We start from the raw sequence: 6159 nt of genomic DNA on the forward strand, positions 1-6159 counted from the left end.
ATAAACTAGAGCTTAAATGCTTAAGAACTTGAAGCAAGTAAATGCTGAAAACGAAGTCAGATTCCCATTCCAAAAATTCATGCTTTTAAATCGCATCATGTTGATTTCCTGTATTGAGGAGAAGTTTTGTCTTTTACTATCTAAAATATAGGTAGTTCTTTGCATAATGTTTCTGGCACTGTCTTACACAGGAGCTTCCAATAACTGCCAGTCACATGGTGACAATTATGCTTGATTAAGCAGATCCAGTAAGTACTTGATCGACTTTTTCCCATAAATGCTAACATTCTGCAGCCAAAGGGAAAAGAACACTTGCCATTATTCTAAGCACTCTGGCCACCTCCCTTTGTCCCTCCCTATAACACCCGGCTGAGTTTCCTAAGAACAGTGTTCCCTGATGCTTAGACTCAGCCCAGATTCCAGGGTTTCTATCAAATACTCTTTTGGGTAATATGAATTTTTGAGATCTGTAAACCCTATAAGCTGACAGGTGACGATTTGTGAGATGTGAAGGGATGTTTGGCAAAATGTCATTGTTGCTATTGGTTATTGTATCCCTAATAATTCACTGCTATAAATTTTGATGTCTTTACAATGTGCCAGAATCCTCTAAAAATACATAGGTAAAGGTGCTTTGAAAGTTAAAAATTCCAAAAAAAGAAAGAAAATTATAGATTTACATTATGAGAATGTAAACAACTCCATGAGAGAATATCATAGCTATTGACTAGCACATTGATTTTATAGTTCACTGAAAAGATGACTTTAGTTATGTCTCTCAAAAGGTGTATCAGAATCGCTCAATGAGCTAGATACTGTTGAGTCCTATGCTCCCTGCCTCAGACTATCATACTATCAAACGTAGAGTATTAGGGGAATAAAAGTGGCTTAAGACAATAAAATTTAATTTTGTGTGGCACTCTAATCTGGGTCATGCAGCATTCCTAAATGGCTCTCCTCCAAAAATGACTCAGGGATTCAGCCTTTTTCTATAGTGGGCTCCATAGTTCAGTGTTCATTGTTTCCTGCTATACAGATAAAGGGATAGGAAAGCTTAGGAAACAATAAGGAAAACCCAGTGAAGTGAGAACATGAACCCCAAAGGAGATCTTATGGGCCCGGTCCTAACTTTGGCCAGAACTGGTCACATGGACTTAACCAAATGCAAGAGGGTTGATATCATACCCAGGAGGCTAATAGACATAGTTTGGTGAACACATAACATTTTTTTTCTGCTTCATAGGTTATGTAAATCTGTATAAAGCAAAAAGAAGCAAAATCAAGTAAGCATGAGAAATTTTGATCATAATAGAATTTTAATGGGTTCCCAACAATGCCTTTATAGTTTATACAGGCCTCTGCAAAGAGTATATGTCCATAATGTGACTTTTAGGCAGGTTATTTTCATTTTCATAATCTATAGTGTGGTCCTGGGGACAATCCAAGTAGGGACAATTGATAAGAGATACATGAAACCAGGACCGGTTTTATGGGCATTCAGCTTGTGTTATTGCACAGGGCTCTGCTCTCAGAGGGCTCCATATTTGTGTTAATGCTCTGCTATTGCTGTCTTAAGAGTCTTAATAAATTTGAACATGGGGGTCTGCATTTTTATTTTGTACTAGGCCATTATTCTAAGCTCTCTGGACATCCCCCATCATGTAACTTATCCCACTTGAAATTCATGCCTTATCAGAGACTAACACTGGGCTCAATGACAAAATGAAGCTTCAATCTTTAAGATAAGGTTATGCTAATTAACTTTAAAGAAGAAAAGTTACAATAGCAAAGCTGTGTGTGTGCATGTGTGTATGTGTGTGTATGCATATGTGCATGCATATGAATAAATGTCCATGCAGGAATGTATTTTTTTTAAGAAAGAGTTTATTGGGAGCAATTTGTTTTAATTGAGCATCATTCCATTGCTTACTGTTAGCTACTCATGGGAAGAGTTGGTTGATGTCTATAGCACAAACATTTATTTCATATAAATGGGCGTTTCAGTTGGATAAGTTTTAATTAAGCAACCTTTATTGTACAAGTAGTTGTTTTTGAAACCAGGAGAAAACTACTATAATTTGCTAATTCTGTTATCAAGAATCTGAAGGTTTTGAGTCTTGTCTACTATAACCTCGAATACAATTTTGGCTATAAGTGTCCCAAATAAGAAATAAGAAACTTTTCCAATGTATTGTTCAACTTTTTCTTTTTTTCTGATGTAAATATCAAGACACAATTGAACTCTTCTCAAGCTCATAGAATCATCTGTTTCTTTCTTTCTTTCTTTCTTTCTTTCTTTCTTTCTTTCTTTCTTTCTTTCTTTTCTTCTTCTTCTTTTTTTTTTTTTTTTTGGTGCAAAAAGGTGGTTTTATTAAAGCATGGGGATAGGAGCCATGGGCAGAAAGAGCTAGCTGCTGCTAGAATCATCTGGTTCTAAGATGAATGATTTATTTTTAAATCCCGCTTCCACATCTCTTGCTTAGATCCTACTTTAGCATTTCACATTTCATAGGAATTTATTTATTTACACATTTGTCAAAGGAGCACACTGAACTCTTACCTCCTTGAGAACAGGTGCTATTGCCATTCAACTTGCTATTCCCAGAGCCTACTATAGTTTCCAGGCACCTAGAACATGTTCAATAAATATTTGATGAAGGAATAAAGGAATAAATAAGTCATGATAAAAATATCATTTTTCTGTCAGCAAAACAAATATTTCCAAGTCTCAAAGAAGACTCTTAATAAGGACAAAATAAGAGTGTTTTTATTTTATAAGAATGTTTTAAACTTACATTATCCTTTAGCTTATAACAGCTATGTTACAGAAGGGGATAAAAAAAGCATATTCTTATTAAGTGAAATTTTAAAACATCTGAAGGATAAAAATATTTTGTATTTAACTGTCGTATTTATAAACTCATTATTTTATTGAAAGGGATTTCTTCCTGTTTAAAAAAGAAGTTGCTCAAATATATTCACATAACACATGTATAAGTAAAGAACAATATAAAGACGTTTCATGTTAATTTTTTGTATTAAACTGGTTGTAAATAATATAATTTTTTCCCATGGTCTGCAAATAATGGCCATGAAGAGGGGTCACTATCCTTTTTTTTTTTATCCTTTTGTTTAAGACTGGGATTGGTTTACTTACTGTATGAGTTTCCTGTGGCTGCTATTACAAATTATCATAAACATGGTGGGTTCAAACAACAGAATTTTATTTTCTCCTACTTCTGGGAGTCAGAAGCTCAGAATCAGTTATCACTGGAGCAAAATTCAAAGCATGTCTACAGGACCACACTTCCTCTAGAGACTGTAGAAGAGAATCCATTCTTTGCTTCTTCTAGTTTCTGGAAGCTGTCAGCATTCTTTGGTTTATGGCCACATCACTCAAATCATCAAAGCCAGCATCTTCAGATCTCTTTGCTCTGTCTTCATACTGCCTTCTCTTCATTGTGAAAGAAATCTCTTTCTCTCTGTTATAAGGACACTTGTAATTATATTTAGGGCCCACCAAGATAATTCAGGAGAATCTCCCTATCTCAAGATGCTTAACTTAATCACATCCGCAAAGACCTTTTTCCCAAATAAGGTAACATTTATGTGGTTCCATTGAATGACTTATGTCTTTCAGGGGCAATTATTCAGCTTACAACATTTCTGCACTGCCCACTTTTGTATTATTGACAAAGTAGTAGAATTCTAGATGATGTATAACAGTATATTTTTCTCTATGCTCACTGACACAGGAATGAGGATGCCATATAATTAGTGAGTGCTGGAGAACTATAAACTAAGTAATGCTATAAAGGAAATGCTACCTAAAGAAGCAGGCTTTGGCAAGTAAGGCTCAGAGAGGGAGCTCATAACTTCATGATAATACTTCACATAAATTAAAGTAATGTTAATTGTCTCTCCCAAAGCAAGGCCATTATGCAGCTTATTGCTCCTACCTTAAGAATTTATTTTGATATTTCTTGTGGTCCTACCTTTCCAATGGTATTTCACTCTTTACCCAGAGGGGATATAAACACCTCTATGACAGTCCTTTCTGGTATATTTCATCTTTAAGGATAACAAGAGGAGGAAATAAATGACCAAATAGGTTCTGATAGCTCTGCAGCAATCAAAAACAAAAGACTCCAAAAAGATTATCAGTAGATGGAGCTTCATTTTGAAACACAGCTCCTAACAAGTAGACATCCTAACAAATGTAAGTGTGTAAATGTAAATGTAAGTGTGTTTAAATCCTAACAAATTTAAGTGTGTTTACATGCCCTGGTTATAAACAACTAAACTGTCAATTGCCTTGTCACTAAACAGGGAAGAATTTTCTGTTTCATTTTTTTCCACTGTGTTGTGGTAAAACATTTAAACCATGAAAGATGTTTCATCTCTTTGACACATTTTTATTCCCCTCCTACTATGTGCCAGCTATTAGGTATAAATCCTTGGCTGATACAATTGCTTTCTTTGTACCTCTGTCAGTGGCCTTCCATGTAATTTTCAAGTTTCTCAAAACTTGCAAAGTCCTCTGCCTGGTCATTTACAACTGATCCAAGGTCACAAAAGGACAGCTTAGTTGGAAAGAGAAAAAAAAGAAAAAAAAAAACCAAAAAAAAAAAAAAAAAAAAACCAGGAACACTAAGAAGTTACATAAATGTCCTCTAGCACATTCCCTGTTCTGAAGGCTAATGTACTGTAGCAATTCATCAGTCATTCTAATAGTCTTTTAACTTCTGTCAGAAAGCCTACTAAATGCTAACATCTTAAATGTTTAATATTCTAAAACATATTTTCATTAATCATGCAAATTATCTGGGCATCCATATTTTACAATAACTTCTTTTGAGATTAAGAGGCCTAAGGCTTTGTATATGATATACCCATATTAGTGAGTGATATTGTAGGTGAAATATAACTTAGAATTAAAGAATTTTAGCAAGGAAAAGTTGCTAGTAAAATTCCAATATCTATGTGCCATCACATTTATTTAAAAAAAATGCTACTAATGTCAGGTATTTCTGATTAAGTAGCAAGCAGCTAAATTATGCACTTGCTTTATTCTATTCTATCACATAGTTGATGGATGGATATTAATGTTGATAGAGGGTATATTGTCCCAATAAAAATGGCCCTATGTTTCATAGCAAAGTAGACTGTGAGTTTGGTTATTAATAAAGGATAGAACATGTGTTTCATGCAGTTAGGTTGACTCCAATTGTACCATGAAAATCTGCATTTATATGCTGCCAGTCACCCCTATTGCAGGGATTCTTAGCTGCTTAGAAAAAGGAGAAATATGTGGGTAGGCCCCATGAAACAGATGGATAAGGAATTGAAAGAGGTAAAGGGCATGAGTTTTGGTAATGTTAGTGGAAATGCTTTACCCAAAACTTTGTAAGGATAGAGGCTAAGAGATAAGAAATAAATAGAAATGACCTGAGACTATGTAAATATAGTTATGCCGGAGTCATAGAGCAGTGCTCATTAGACTCAAGAACATGACCTAAGTAACTGAAAGTCATGAGCAATGGTGGATCAGTGCACAAGTCTGGCTACCAACAGGAAGTAGATGGCACAATCAAATTAGGATGATTCAAGGAAGACTAATTTATAAAGGGACTAATTGCAAAGATATGGGCAGGGTGGAGGGTAAGGGAACCACTAAAGGCTGTGTAAGTAGTAAGCTAACAGCCACAGAGCTGTTATTAAATCTAAACCTTTGGAGATAAGAGAAAGGAACAATTAGTAGAATCTGAAGGAGGAAGAGTCATGTATAGAATGACATTTTTAGGTGACTAGTGACCTTGATTAAGGAAGACAGGCAACACAAGGTGATCTCATGGAGCAAATAAATACCCTGACCACCTTCTTTCTCTCCCTCCAGTCTTCTGATGGGTCTTCCCATTCATTGAGCCCAATAGGAACCTGAGGGCACACATCAAGGATGTAGTCCATATAGGTGAGCCTCTCTAAATGTGTATCAGGGCTTCATATGTGGAGAATGATTCTCGAGGGAGACAAGCAGGGTCAGAAACATCCAATTTTGGTATAAATACCATTTCTTTAATTACGTGACCAAAATTCATAGCCATGAAAGATTTTCTTATATTCCTTTGTTGATGTTGTTTTTATTCCTGTCTTACATTT

The sequence above is a fragment of the Nyctereutes procyonoides genome, unplaced genomic scaffold, assembly GCF_905146905.1.
Source record: "Nyctereutes procyonoides isolate TBG_1078 unplaced genomic scaffold, NYPRO_anot_genome, whole genome shotgun sequence".
Taxonomy (NCBI): domain Eukaryota; kingdom Metazoa; phylum Chordata; class Mammalia; order Carnivora; family Canidae; genus Nyctereutes; species Nyctereutes procyonoides.